Raw genomic sequence first — 16641 nt, forward strand, 5'->3', positions numbered from 1 at the left:
ATTTGACCAGTTGCAGGGTGCTAGGGTATTCTCTAAGATCGACTTGAGGTCGGGGTATCATCGGTTGAAGATTCGAGATTCGGATGTTCCGAAAAATTGCTTTCCATACTAGATATGGTCATTATGAGTTTCTGGTAATGTCTTTCGATTTAACTAATGCCCCGACATCGTTTATCGATTTGATGAATAGGGGATTTAGGCCATATATTGATTCATTTGCCATTGTCTTCATTGATGACATTTTGATCTACTCTCACAGTAAGGAGGAGCACGAGCAGCATATGAGAGTAGTGCTTCAGACACTGCGGGAACAAAAGCTATATGCTAAGTTCTCCAAATGTGAGTTCTGGCTAGAGTCTGTAGCATTTTTGGGGCATATTGTATTGGGTGAGGGTATTAAGGTTGATCCCAAAAAGATTGAGGCAGTTCAGAATTGGCATCTTCTCACTTCGGCGATTGAGATCAACAGTTTTCTGGGTTTAGCAGGTTATTATCGTCGATTCGTGGAAGGTTTTTCATCTATTGCATCGCCTTTGACCAAGTTAACCCAGAAGGGTGGTGCTCCGTTCTGATGGTACGATGATTGTGAGGTGAGCTTTCAGAAGCTTAAGACAGCATTGACTACAGCACTAGTGTTAGTGTTGCCTTCCGGTTCGGGGATGTATACAGTGTATTGTGACGCTTCACGTGTTGGTTTGGGTTGTGTATTAATGCAGGAAAGGCGAGTTATTGCATATGCTTCACGTCAGCTGAAGCCCCACGAGAAAAATTATCCAGTACATGATTTATACTGATCATCGCAGTTTGTAGCCCCACGAGAAGAATTCACGCTATTAAGATTTGGAGGCATTATCTTTATGGGGTATCCTGTGAAGTTTATACTGATCATCGCAGTTTGTAGCATTTGTTCAAGCAGAGGGACCTAAATTTGAGGCAGCGCAGATGGCTGGAATTACTCAAAGATTATGATATTACTATCCTATATCATCCAGGTAAAGCAAATGTGGTTGCAGATGCCTTGAGTAAAAAGGGGAGAGTATAGGTAGTTTGGCTTTCATTTCAGTAGAAGAGAGGCCATTAACTTTGGATATCCAGTCCTTGGCCAACAGACTTGTGCGGCTGGATATTTTAGAGCCCAGCCGAGTTCTTGCATGTGTCGTAGCTCAGTCTTCACTATTTGAGCATATCAAGGCTCTCCAGTATGATGATCCACACTTAATGGTTCTTCGAGAAACGGTACTACGAGGTGGTGCCAAGGAAGTTACTATTGGTGTGGATGGTGTTTTGCGACTACAGGATCGTCTGTGTGTTCCTAATATGGATGAAATGAGGAAAAAGATCCTAGAGGAGGCACACCGTTCTTGGTATTCTGTTCATCCAGGTGCTACGAAGATGTATTGTGACTTGAGGCAGCATTATTGGTGGCGACGAATGAAAAAGGACATAGTTGAGTATGTAGGTGTCTAAATTGCCAGCAAGTTAAATATGAGCACCAGAGGCCAGGTGGCCTACTTCAGCAGATGACTATACCAGAGTGGAAATGGGAACGAATTACTATGGACTTTGTAGTAGGGTTACCGCGGACCTGGAGGAAGTTTGATGCAGTTTGGGTGATTGTTGACAGATTGACCAAGTCGGCACATTTTATTCCTGTTGTGACTACGTATACGTCAGAGAGGTTGGCCCAGATATATATATTCAGGAGATAGTTCGGTTGCACGGTGTGCCAATTTCTATCATATCAGATAGAGGCCCTCAGTTTACTTCACATTTCTAGAGCAGTACAGAGTGAATTAGAGACCCGTGTAGAGCTCAGCACAACCTTTCATCCACAGACCGACGGGCAGTCAGAGCGGACAGTTCAGATTTTGGAGGATATGCTTATGGAATGTGTGATTGACTTTGGAGGTCAGTGGGATCGTTTCCTGCCTTTGACCGAGTTTGCTTATAATAACAGTTACCAATCCAGCATCGAGATGGCTCCATTTGAGACTTTATATGGTCGTCGATGCCGTTCGCCTATCGGATGGTTTGAGCCCGGTGAGGCAAAGTTATAAAGTACTGATTTGGTGAAGGATGCCTTGGAAAAGGTAAAGTTGATTCAGGAGCTACTTCATACAGCACAGTCCAGACAGAAGAGTTACGCGAATCAGAAAGCGCGTGATTTATCATTTATGGTAGGTGAAAAAGTTCTCTTGAAGGTTTCGCCGATGAAGGGAATTATGAGATTCGGGAAGAAAGGCAAGTTGAGCCTAAGGTTTATAGGCCCATTTGAGGTGTTGAGACGAGCTGGGGAGGTTGCTTATGAACTTGCATTGCCTCCCAGTCTATCGGGAGTTCATCTGGTTTTCCATGTATCTATGCTCCGGAAGTATCATGCTGACCTGTCACATGTGTTGGACTTCAGCACAAATCAGCTAGATAAGAGTTTGGGTTATGAATAAGAGCCGTTTGCCATTGTTGATAAACAGGTTCGCCAGTTGAGGTCCAAGAGGATTTATGCAGTAAAGGTTCAGTGGAGGGGCCAACCAGTCGAGGAAACGACTTGGGAGGCCGAGGAGGACATGCGGAGTAAATATCCACACTTATTTAGCACTCCAAGTATTATTCTAAACTCGTTCGAGGACGAACGTTTGTTTAAGAGGTGGAGAATGTAATTACCCAGCCTGTCATTTTAACTTTTAGAAACCCGTTCCCTAAAATAAAACTCCTCGAACATGCTTTTATTAATTTATGACTCGTGGGGATGGTTGGTTCGGGATTTGGAAGTGTTTGGGTTGAAATCGGGAACACTTGGTTCCTTAAATTGGCTTTAAATGGCCAAGTTTGACTTCGGTCAACATTTTGAGAAAAGGACCCCGGAATCGGGATTTGACGGTTCCAATAGGTTCATATGATGATTTTGGACTTTGGCGTATGTCCGAATCAGGTCTTGGATAACCCGGGAGAGTTTTGACGCTTAATAGTAAAAATCAACTATTTGAAGGTTTAAAATTATTTAAATTTGGTTTGGAGTAGGGTTTTGAGTAATTGAAGTCCGTTTGGAATTCTGAGTTTGGGAATAGTTCCGTATAGTGATTTAAGACTTGCACGTAAAATTTCGTGTCATTCTGAGTAGTTTAAGTATATTTCGGCGCATTAGAAGTAAATTGAACAACTTGAAATTCTTAAGTTTGAATCAATTTGGTTTAGGGTATGATTCATAGATTTGATGTTGTTTTACGCGTTCCGAGAGTTCGAGCGAGTCCGTTTTATGATTTTAAATCTGTTGGTATGTTCGGGCGGGCCCCCGAGTGTTAACTGGACGAGGCTCGGACCAATTTTGGGAAATTGAGCAAGGACTGAAGCTCCCAGCAACTGTCATAATTGCACCTGTGCTTGGACAGCCGCAGGTGTTAGCTCGCAGGTGCAAACGAGAGGAGCCTGCCCAGCTATCGCTGATGCGAAGCATTTGGCGCACCTGCGAACGTGCAGGTGCGAAGGCCCTGTGCGCAGAAGCAGAGGAATGCGCATTTGCGAAGGAATGGGCGCAACTGCGCTTGCGCAGAAGTGAGCAGCTCGTCCGCACGTGCGGAGCCAGTCCAAGAGGAAAAATCTCGCACCTGCACGGCTTTTCCGCAAGTGCGAATACCTTCCGCAGGTGCGGAAAATCTGCCTGGGCATAACCTTAAAATGGACGAAGCTCAGTCCATTTTTGTTCATTTTTTCTCCATGTTTGCGCAATTTCAGAGCTCTTTGTGAGGAGTTTTCAACTAACAACTTGGAGATAAGTTAATTCTACACTCTCTGAGTTAAATACATAGATTATTGGTAGTTTATAACTAGTAAATCTTAGAAATCAAGGGTTTAGGTGAAAACCCTAGATTTTTATAAAAATGAGATTTTAACCACGAAAATGGTTATGGAATTGGATAGAAATTATATATTTGAGTTCTTGAGATTATGGGTAACGTTTCCATCAGAAAATTTCTAGAATCCGGGCATGTGGGCCCGGGGTGAATTTTAGGAATTTTACCATTTTGGATAGGATAATTTAGTTAATAGATGAATTTCGAATTATTGAGCATATATTAATTATTTTGTATAATATTTGGATAGTTTCGGATTTTTCGGCATCAAATCGAGAATTTTACACGATGCAGTAATCGGAAATTGGACTTTGAAACAAGATAAGTCTCTTGTCTAATCTTGTGAGGGGGTAATTACCCATAGGGATTAAATTAATTTATTGTTGCTAATTGCGGGGGCTACGTATGCACGAGGTGATGAGAGTCCGTGCGTAGCTACTATTAATGTTAAAGTCCGGGTAGTTTAGGACTCAAAGCATGAATTACTTGTGTAAATTGTATTCTTTATTAATTAAATTATTTGATGTATACATTGTGAATTATTATGAAAGGTAGTAAAAGATGAAATTTTCATATGCTTAAATTTGTTTTTAAATTAATTAATTGTTGAAATAAATTGTTTATCCTCTCGAATAAATCTTGCAATATATACTCTCATTCTGGAGGTACATAAGAAAATGTCTTCCTTTTCTTGTGGATCGGGCCGAACGCCTCGGCAAGATAGATGCATCTATGGATCATGCCGCAAGTCCCTCGGCAGTGTACACGACATTCTAGATCGGGTCGTACGTCCTCGACAGAAATCCTGCTTAATAATAATAATAATAAATACACGATACTTTGATAGTTTGTTACAACTTGTGAAGCTAATTGATAAATTGAAAATTATTGGACTTGGAGGAATTTAATTAATACATTGAAAATTTGTTGCATTTGGAAGAATTTAATTATTTCTGTTGATTTAGGAAAATTATTGTTAATTCTCTGAGACATGCTGAATTAAATAAATTCTATTTCATTATATTTATTATTTTGGACCCTTAGTGAGTGTCAAAGTCGACTATCTCGTTTCTATCATTTTGAGATTAGGCTTGATACTTACTGGGTACACGTTGTTTACGTACACATACTACACTTTTTTTGCAGGATCTGAGACAGGTACTTGTGGAGGACCTATCATCGCACATCCTCGTTATCTGGAGGCATAGTGGTGAGTTGCCTTTCTGACCCGTTCTACAGCTACCAGCGACTTTCCTTGTATTTTTCATTCTGTCTATTTTTATTCAGACAGTATTTTAGAGTTTTGTATAATCTACTAGATGCTCATACACTTGTGACATCAGGTCTTGACACACATATTGGTATAATTTGATATCTTATTATTTTTCTTGGATTTAAAAATTTTGTCAATATATGTTAAATTTACTAGTTGGCTTGCCTAGATATAATGTTGGGCGCCATCACGACCTTTAGGTGAAATTGGGTCGTGAAAGCTGTCACGACCCAATTTCACCTATAGGCCATGATGGCGCCTAACACTACAGCTAGGCAAGCCAACTAATAACTTAAACATATATCAATTATTTTCAAAATAATTTTTTAACTAATTTTATTATTTTTCTAGCAATATTAAAGAAAATAGAAAAGATACCGATTAATTTAAATTAAAGAAATAATACAAATCCAAATTCTACCAGCGTGTGTGCCAAGACCTGGTGTCACAAGTGTATGAGCATCTTGTAAATTATACAAAACTCCAAATACTGTCTGAAATAAATTAGGCAGAATGAAAATACAAGAAGAGGCACGGGTAGCTGCAGAACGGCTCAGAAAGGCAGCTCACCACTACGCCTCTGGACAACGTTGATGTGCGATGATAGATCCTCCACTAGTGCTTGTCTCAGATCCTACACAAAGAGTGCAGCAAGTGTAGTATGAGTACGTAAACAATGTGTACCCAGTAAGTATCAAGCCTAATCTCGAAGTGATAGAAATGAGATGGCCGACTTTGACACTTACTAAGGGTCAACAATAATAAATAGAATAAATTAGAATTATTTAAATCAACATGATTCACAGAGTTAACAATAATTTTATTCTATTAGCAAAAATAATAAAAATCCTTCAAATGTAATAATTTCCGATCTGTTAATTAAATCCCCAAGCTGCAATTAAAATAGCAAGGTATCGTGTAATTATTATCATTATTAGGCACGATTTCTGCCGAGGTCGTACGACCCATTTCAGAGTGTCGTGTACACTGCCGAGGGAAGTGCAGCGCGATCCATAGATGCATATATCCTGCCGAGGTGTTTGGCCCGCTCCACAAGAAAGGAGAACATTTTATTATGTACCTCCTGAAGGAGAGTATATGTATTATAAGATCAATTCATGAGGATGATCAATTTCTTTTAACAATTAATTAATTTAAACAGAAAATTAAGCATATGAGATTTTTATATTTAAATATTGTTTTCCCTAACAATTCACAATATATATATGTCAAATAATTTTAATTAAATAAAGAATACGATTTACACAAGTAATTCAGGATTTGAGTCCTAAACTACCAGGACTTTTAGCATAAATAGTAGATACGCACGGACTCTCGTCACCTTGTGCGTACGTAGCTACCGCAATTAGCAACAATTATAAATTAAATCACCTATGAGGTAATTTCCCCCTCACAAGATTAGATAAGAGTCTTACCTCAACTTGCTCCGATTTAATCCAATAGTAGGCCCTTTCCACGATTATCCAACTCTGTCTGGCTCGAATCTAGCCAATATAATTTGATACAATCACTAAAAATTATAGGAATCAATTCCATAATAAAATACTATATTTTTTAATAAAAATCCAAAATTAACTCAAAAATAGCCCACGTCTCGAAATCTGATGAAAGTTACGAATTATGAACGCACACTCAACCACGAGTCTACCCATACCAAAATTACTAAATTCTGATATAAATTCGTCCCTCAAATCCTCAAATTTATCCAATAGGGTTTTCAAACTTTTCCAACTTAATTCACCAATTAAATGATAAAAACAGTTATGGATTCGGGTAATTTAACCAATATTGAGTTAAGAACACTTACCCCGTTATTTTCTCTGAATATCTCCCAAAATTCGTCTAAATCTGAGCTCCAAATCGTTAAAAATGGAAAATGGGTCCCATTTTCAAAACTTAAACTCTCTGCCCAGTGATTTCTTCTACGCGATCGCGAACTTCCTCACGTGATCACGTAGCACAAATATTTACTGCCCAGAAAATAGCCCTACGCGATCGCGGAAAATCCCACGTGATCGCGAAGCACAGACTCCGCAAGCCTACATGATCTCGAGCTTCTCACGCTATCGCGAAGCATTAAGCACGTTGCCCAGCTTCTGCCTCGTTTCCTCTTCGCGAACGCGGTCTTAGCCACGCGTTCGCATAGCACAGCTTGCCAAACCTACTCAATCACGGACTCGCCCACGCGATCGCATAGCACAAAATTTCAGCTGTCCCAATTAACCCTATGCGATCGCATACCTTCTCATGCGATCGCGTAGAAGGAAACCTGAACCTGCAGAAACCATAACTTTAGCTATGAAGCCAAGTCCAAAAATGATCCGTTAAGCATCCAAAGCTCACCCCGAGCCCCTCAAGACCTCAACCAAATATACCAACAAGTCCTAACATATCATATGGACTTAGTCGAGTCCTCAAATCACATCCAACAACACTAAAAACATGAATCACACATAGATTCAAGCCTAATGAATTTTGAAACTTTCAATTTCTACAAACGACGTCGGAATCTATTAAATCAAGTCCGATTGACCTCAAAATTTTACGCAAGTCATAAATGACATAATTGAGCTATGAAAATTTTAGGAATTGGATTCTGACTCCGGTATCAAAAAGTCAACTCCCCGGTCAAACTTCCAACTTAAATTCCAATTTTAGCCATTTCAAACCTAATTTAACTACGGACTTCCAAATAAAATTCAGAACACGCTCCTAAATCCAATATCACCATACGCAGCTGTTGGAATCATCAAAATTCTATTCCGGGGTCGTTTTCTCAAAATGTTGACCGAAGTCAAACTTAACATTTTAAGGCCAACTTAAGGAACCAAGTGTTCCGTTTTCAACCCGAACACTTCCAAATCCTGAACCAACCATCCCCGCAAGTCATAAATTTATAAAAGCACATACATGGAGTTTTATTTAGGGGAACGGGGTTCTAAAAGTCAAAATGACCAGTTGGGTAATTACATTCTCCACCTCTTAAACAAACGTTCGTCCTCGAACGGGTTTAGAATTATACCTGGAGTGGTGAAAAGATGAGGATAACAATTGCGCATCTCATGCTCGGCCTCCCAAGTCGCCTCCTCGACCGGATGACCCCTCCAGTGAACCTTTATGGAAGCAATGTTCTTTGACCTGTCTGTCCAAAATAGCCACTGGTTCCTCAACACAAGATAGATCCTTGTCAAACTGAACTGAACTGAAGTCTAACACATGAGACGGATCGCCGTGATACTTCTGGAGCATAGATACATGGAAAACCGGATGAACTCCCGATAGACTGGGAGGCAATGCAAGATCATAAGAAATCTCCCCATATCGTTTCAACACCTCAAATGGGCCTATAAACCTTGGGCTCAACTTGCCGTTCTTCCCGAATCTCATGATTCCCTTCATCGGCGAAACCTTCAAGAGAACCTTTTCACCCACCATAAATGAAAAATCACGCGCTTTCTAATCTGCATAACTCTTCTGTCTGGACTGTGCTATACGAAGTCGCTCCTGAATCAACTTTACCTTTTCCAAGGTATCTATCACCAAATCAGTACCATATAATTTAGCCTCACCGGGCTCAAACAACCCGATGGGCGAACGACATCGCTGACCATATAAAGCCTCAAATGGAGCCATCTCGATGCTGGATTGGTAACTGTTGTTATAAGCAAACTTGGCCAAAGGCAAGAAATGATCCCACTAACCTCCAAAGTCAATCACACATGCCCTGAGCATATCCTCCAAAATCTAAACTGTCCGTTCTGACTGCCCGTCGGTCTGTGGATGAAAGGCTGTGCTGAGCTTTATCCGGGTCCTCAATTAACTTTGTACTGCTCTCCAGAAATGTAAAGTAAATTGAGGGCCTCTATCTAATATGATAGAAATTGGCACACCGTGCAACCGAACTATCTCCTGAATATAAATCTGGGCCAACCTCTCTGAAGTATACGTAGTCACAACTAGAATGAAGTGTGCCGACTTGGTCAATCTATCCACAATGATCCAAACTGCATCAAACTTCTGCAAGGTATGCGGCAACCCAACTACAAAGTCCATAGTAATGCGTTCCCATTTCCACTCCGGTATAGTCATCTGATGAAGTAGGCCACTTGGCCTCTGGTGCTCATACTTAACTTGCTGGCAATTTAGACACCTAGCTGCATACTCAACTATGTCCTTTTTCATTTATCGCCACCAATAATGCTGCCTCATGTCACGATACATCTTCGTAGCACTTGAATGAATAGAATATCGAAAACTGTGTGCCTCCTCTAGGATCTTTTCCCCCAGTTCATTCACATTAGGTTACACATAGACGATTCTGGAGTCGTAGAACACCACCCGCGCCAATAGTAACTTCCTTGGAACCACCCCATAGTACCGTTTCTCGAAGAACCATTAAGTGTGGATCATCATACTGACGATCCTTAATCTGCTCAAATAGTGAAGACTGGACTACAACACATGCAAGAACTCGGTTAGGCTCTGAAATATCCAGCCTCACGAGTCTGTTAGCCAAGGACTGAATATCCAAAGCTAATGGTCTCTCCTCTGCTGAAATGAAAGCTAAACTACCCATACTCTCCGCCTTTCTACTCAAGGCGTCTGCAACCACATTTTCTTTGCCAGGATGATACATGATAGTAATATCATAATCTTTTAGTAAATCAAGCCATCTGCGCTGTCTCAAATTTAGATCCCTCTGCTTGAACAAATGCTGCAAACTACGATGATCAGTGTAAACTTCACAAGACACCATAAAGATAATTCCTCCAAATCTTAAGAGCGTGAACAATCACACCCAACTCTAAATTATGTACCGGATAATTCTTCTCATGGGGCTTTAGCTGACGTGAAGCATATGTAATATCTCGCCCTTCCTGCATCAATACACAACCCAAGCCAATGCGTGAAGCGTCACAATACATTGTATACATCCCCGAACAGGAAGGCAACACTAACACTGGTGCTGTAGTCAATGTTGTCTTGAGCTTCTGAAAGCTCACCTCACAATTATCGGACCATCGGAATGGAGCACCCTTCTGGGGTAATTTGGTCAAAGGTGCTGCAATAGATGAAAAACCTTTCACGAAGCGACGATAATAACCTGCTAAACCCAAAAAACTCCTGATCTCAGAAGCCGAAGTGGGACGATGCCAATTCTGAACTGCCTCAATCTTTTTGGGATCAACCTTAATACCTTCGCCTGATACAAGATGACCCAAAAATGCTACAGACTCTAGCCAGAACTCACATTTGGAGAACTTAGCATATAGCTTTTGTTCCCGCAATGTCTGAAGCACCACTCTCATATGATGCTCGTGTAAATCAAAATGCCATCAATGAAAATAATGACAAACGAATCAATATATGGCCTGAATACCCTGTTCATCAAATCCATAAATGTTGCCGGGGCATTAGTTAAATCGAAAGACATTACCAAAAACTCATAATGACCATATCTAGTCCAGAAAGCAGTCTTCGGAATATCCGAATCCTGAATCTTCAACTGATGGTATCCCGACCTCAAGTCGATCTTAGAGAACACCCTAGTACCTTGCAACTGGTCAAATAGATCATCAATGCGCGAAAATGGGTACTTGTTCTTAATAGTGACTTTGTTTAATTGGTGATAATCAATACACATTCGCATTATTCCATCCTTCTTCTTGACAAATAATACTGGTGCACCCCACGGCGATACACTCGGTATGACGAACCCTTTGGCTAGTAACCCTCAAGTTGTTCTTTCAATTCTTTCAGAGCCATGCGATACGGTGGGATAGATATAGGCTGGGTATCTAGAGCCAAGTCAATACAAAAATCAATATCACGATCAGGTGGCATACCTGGAAGATCTGAAGGAAATACATCGGAGAACTCCCAAACTACAGGCACTGAATCAGTATCTCGAACGTGGGCTAGATAAGCTAAACAACCCTTCTCAACCATGTCTTGAGCCTTCATAAAAGAGATAACTCGATTAAATGAACAAGCAGACGAACCCTTCCACTCCAGCCTAGGCTATGCTGGAATAGCCAAGGTAACAGTCTTGGCATGACAATCTAGAATATCATGATATGGAGATAACTAGTCCATGCCCAGAATAATTTCAAAGTCGGTCATCTCAAGCAGTAGAAGATATGTTCTAGTTTCATAATCACATAATGTAATAATACAGGACCGGTAGATCTGATTCACAATAATAGAATCGCCCACAGGAGTGGACACTTAAACAGAAGTACTCAAGGACTCACGAGAGACACCCAAGAAATGAGCAAATGGAGATGACACATATGAATACGTAGATCCTGGATCAAATAATATGGAGGCATCTTTGCCACAAACAGAAATAATACCTATAATCATAGCATCTGAGGCATCTGCATCTGGTCTGGTCGGAAAAGCATAGAATCGAGCTGGAGCGCTAACTGGCTGGCCTCCGCCTGGTTGACCTCCACTTCTAGGACGACCCCTTCCCACCCTTCCTCCACCTCTTGGTGGTCGGAATACTAGTGGAGCAACTGGTGCGGTAATCATAGGATGCTAACCTTGCTGCAATGGTCTACCCCGCAGCCTGAGGCAAAATCTCCGTATGTGACTGGGATCCCCACACTCGTAAAAACTCTTAGGTACAATGGCCTGCTGACTAAGAATCTGGCCCTGGTGACCTGAATACCCACTGGAAGAACTGTGAATAGCTGGTGGGCGACTAGTACTCTCTGGTATAGCGATGAAATAAGGTCACACTGGAGCACCCCGAGGAGGCGGTGGTGCTGGATATGGGGGCCTGCTGGACTGCCCTCTCACGAACTAACCTCTGCCCCCAGATGGAGCACCTCTGAACTCTCCATAATACCTAAATTGCTTATCTCTCGTAACCTGCTTTTGGCTCCGCTGACGTACACCCTCAATCCTCCGGGCTATCTCCACGACTAGCTCAAAATAAGTACCCATCTCACCTCTCGGGCCATAGTGGCCTGAATGCCAGTATGTAAACCCGCAACAAACCTCCGCACTCTCTCCGCCTCAGTAGGGAGTATCATAAGTGCATGGTGAGATAACTCAGAAAACCTCGCCTCATAATTGGTCACTAACATATGACCCTACTGGAGCTGCTCAAACTGAAACCTCAGCTCTTCCCTCTGAGAGGGTGGAATATTCCTGTCTAGGAAAATATGGGTTAACCTGTCCCAAGTCATGGGAGGAGAATCTGCTGGTCTGCCAAGAACATAAGACTTCCACATGTGGCCCTGCCCTCTAGCTGAAAAGTAGCAAAGTCAACTCCATGAGACTCCAATATCCTCATGTTGTACAGTCTATCCCTACACCGATCAATAAAGTCCTGGGGATCCTCATGTCGCTCACCCCCAAAGACAGGAGGATGTAGTCTAGTCCATATGTCCAATAGTTTATGCGGATCAACGGCTGAAGCTGGCCTGGGCTTAGGTGTAGTTGTTGCCACTCGGTAGGCTCCACCCACAGGTAGGGCACCCCGAGTCTGATATGCAACAGCTGCCTATCCATGAGGCTGTGTGGTAGGGGTCTGTGCTCCCCCGCCCGCCTGAGATGTGGATGGGTGTACCGGAAATAAACCGGTTTGAGTCATAGTGTCCATGAACCGCAACATACGACCCATGACATCCTGGAATCCCGGTGCAGATGTGATATCCACCGGAGCTGGCTCTGTCACACACACCTCACCCTGTTCCTCAACAATGGGATTCTCTGTTAGACCCACTGGTGGCATAACTGGAATAGTCCTAGGACGTCCTCTCCCTTTACCACGGAATGGATCCCTCCTTCGGCATCTGCCTCGGCCTCTAGCAACTGGGGGAGTAGCTCTTCCCTGGTCTGGAACCTCATTAGAGTGCATTCTCACCATCTGTGAGAGAATAAGAGAAGGACGTTTAGTACTACATCAATTGCACGATGGAATATGAAAAAGGGTAGTTTCCTAACACCCTATAGCCTCTCGAAGATAAGTACATATGTCTCCGTACCAATCCGCAAGACTCTATTAGGCATGCTCATAACATGTGAGACCTACGTGAACCTAGTGATCTGATACCATGTTGTCACGATCCAATTTCACCTATAGGTCATGATGGCGCCCAACACTACAGCTAGGCAAGCCAACTAATAACTTAAACATATATCAATTATTTTCAGAATAAATTTCTAAGTAATTTTATTATTTTTCTAGCAATATTAAAGAAAATAGAAAAGATACCGATTAATTAAAATTCATGAATTAATACAAATCCAAATTATACAAGTGTGTGTGCCAAGACCTGGTGTCACAAGTGTATGAGAATCTAGTAAATTATACAAAACTCCAAATACTATCTGAAATAAATTAGATAGAATGCAAATACCAAAAGATGCATGAGTAGCTGCAGAACGGCTCAGAAAGGCAACTCACCACTATGCCTCTAGATAACGTGGATGTGCGATGATACATCCTCCACTAGTGCCTGTCTCAGATCCTGCACAAGAAGTGAAACAAGTGTAGCATAAGTACGTAAATAACGTGTAACCAGTAAGTATCAAGCCTAATCTCGAAGTGGTGGAGACGAGATGACCGGCTTTGACACTCACTAAGGGTCAACAATAATAAATAGAATAAATTAAAATTATTTAAATCAGCATGATTCATAGAGTTAACAATAATTTTATTCAATTAGCAAAAATAATAAAATCCTTCAAATGCAACAATTTCCAATCTATTAATTAAATCCCCAAGCTGCAATTAAAATACCAAGGTATCGTGTAATTATTATCATTATTAGGCACGATTTCTGCCGAGGTCGTACGGCCCATTTCAGAGTGTCGTGTACACTGCCGAGGGAAGTGCGGAGCGATCCATAGATGCATCTATCATGCCGAGGCATTCGTCCCGCTCCACAAGAAAGGAGGACATTTTCTTATGTACCTCCGAAAGGAGAGTATATTTATTATAAGATCAATTCGAGAGGATGAACAATTTATTTTAACAATTAAATAATATAAACAGAAAGTTAAGCATATGAGATTTTAATCTTTTAATACTTGTTTCCCTAACAATTCACAATATATATATCAAATAATTTTAATTAAACAAAGAATACGATTTACACAAGTAATTCATGATTTGAGTCCTAAACTACCCGGACTTTTAGCATACATAGTAGCTACGCACGGACTCTCGTCACCTCGTGCGTATGTAGCCCCCACAATTAGCAACAATTATAAATTTAATCACCGATGAGGTAATTTTCCTCTCACAAGATTAGACAAGAGATTTACCTCAACTTGCTCCGATTTAATCCAATAGTAGGCCTTTTCCATGATTATTCAACTTTGTCTGGCTCGAATCTAGCCAAAATAATTCGATACAATCACTAAAAATTATAGGAATCAATTCCATACGAAAATACTACATTTTTCAATAAAAATCCGAAATTAACTCAAAAATAGCCCACGTCTCAGAATCCAGCGAATGTTACGAAATATGAACGCCCACTCAACCACGAGTCTACCCACACCAAAATTACTAAATTCCAAAAATAATTCGGCCCTCAAATCCTCAAATTTATCCAAGAGGGTTTACAAATTGTTTCAATTTAATTCACCAATTAAATGATAAAAACAGTGATAGATTCGGGTAATTTAACCAATATTGAGTTAAGAACACTTACCCCGTTGTTTTCTCTGAAAATCTCCCAAAAATCGTGTAAATCCGAGCTCCAAATCATTAAAAATCGTCCCATTTTAAGAACTTAAACTCTCTGCACAGTGATTTCTTCTAAACGATCGCGAACTTCCTCACGCGATCGCGTAGCACAAATTTTTACTGCCCAGAAAATAACCCTACGGGATCGCGGAAAATCCCACGCGATCACGAAGCACAGTCTCCGCAAGCCTACGCGATCGCGCGCCTTCTCACGCGATCGCGATGTATTAAGCGTGTGGCCCAGCTTCTGTCGCGTTTCCTCTTCGCGAACGCGGTCTTAGCCACGTGTTCGCATAGCACAACTTGCCAAACCTACAAGATCGCGGACTCGTCCACGCGATCGGATAGCACAAAATTTCAGCTGCCCCAATTAACCCTACGCGATCGCATACCTTCTCACGCGATCGAGTGGAAGGAAACCAGAACCTGCAGAAATTCAGCTATAAAGCCAAGTCCAAAAATGATCCGTTAAGCAACCGAAACTCATCCGAGCCTTTCGGGACCTAAACCAAATATACCAACAAGTCCTAACATATCAACAACATTAAAAACACGAATCACACATAGATTCAAGACTAATAAACGTTGAAACTTTCAATTTCTACAAACGACGCCGGAACCTATCAAATAAAATCCGATTGACCTCAAATTTTGCACACAAGCCATAAATGATATAACAGAGCTATTAAAACTTTTGGAACTGGGTTCTGACTCCGGTATCAAAAAGTCAACTTCCCGGTCAAACTTTCAAACTTATATTCCTATTTTAGCCATTTCAAGCCTAATTTAAATACGGATTTCCAAATACAATTCCGAACACACTCCTAAGTCCAAAATCACCATACGGAGATGTTGGAACCATCAAAATCCTATTCTGGGGCCATTTCCTCAAAATATTGACCGGAGTCAAACTTAGCATTTTAAGGCCAACTTAAGGAACCAAGTGTTCCGATTTCAACCCGAACACTTCCAAATCCCGAACCAACCATCCCCGTAAGTCATAAATTTATAAAATTACATACGGAGAGTTTTATTTTGGGGAACGAGGTTCTAAAAGTCAAAATAACCGGTTGGGTCATTACAACTGCTAAGTGATAATTCTCCTGCTGACATTATTATATCAACCCCCTTCGCATGTTCCCTCCCAAATTTATAAAATGTTATTTATTGTTTGATTGTTGCTTTGTATTTATATATACTTGTATAGGTTGTTTATGTACTTCTCCAGTCATAGTCTCATCACTACTTCGTCGAGGTTAGGCTCGACACTTACAAAGTACATGGGATCGGTTGTACTCATACTACACTCTGCGCTTCTTATGCAGATTTTGGAGTTGGTCCCAGTAGCGTACCATAGACGTGCTTGGATTCAGCTACTCAGAGGAAACTTGAGGTATAACTGCACAATGTTCGCAGTTCCGAAGTCCCCTTCTATCTTATCTCAGCTGTGTATTATCTTTGAAACAACTTGTATTTTTTTTAGACCTTTATTTGTATTATTCTAGTAGCTCGTGCACTTGTGACACCAGATTTGGGGATGTATTTTGATAATTCGGTATTTATGGCCTTTTACACTTTATTTCAGTAATTGACTTCTATTTAATTAAATTTACTTAAAATAGTTAAGATTATTTTAATGTTGGCTTGCCTAGCAAGTGAAATGTTAGGCGCCATCACGATCCTGAAGGTGGGAATTTCAGGTCGTGACAGTTGGTATAATAGCACTAGGTTACATAGGTCTCACGAGTCACGAGCAAGCTTAGTAGAGTCTGAAGGATCGGTACGGA

The 16641-nt window shown here is 41.0% G+C and overlaps 1 pseudogene; it reads right to left on the bottom strand.

Annotated features, from left to right (window-relative positions):
* Window positions 1-13024, bottom strand: part of LOC104090708 (TMV resistance protein N-like) — a 76605-nt pseudogene extending 63581 nt beyond the window's left edge.
* Window positions 13025-16641: the final 3617 nt, after the last annotated feature.

Source organism: Nicotiana tomentosiformis, chromosome 12 (assembly GCF_000390325.3).
Source record: "Nicotiana tomentosiformis chromosome 12, ASM39032v3, whole genome shotgun sequence".
In the NCBI taxonomy this organism is placed as follows: Eukaryota; Viridiplantae; Streptophyta; class Magnoliopsida; order Solanales; family Solanaceae; genus Nicotiana; species Nicotiana tomentosiformis.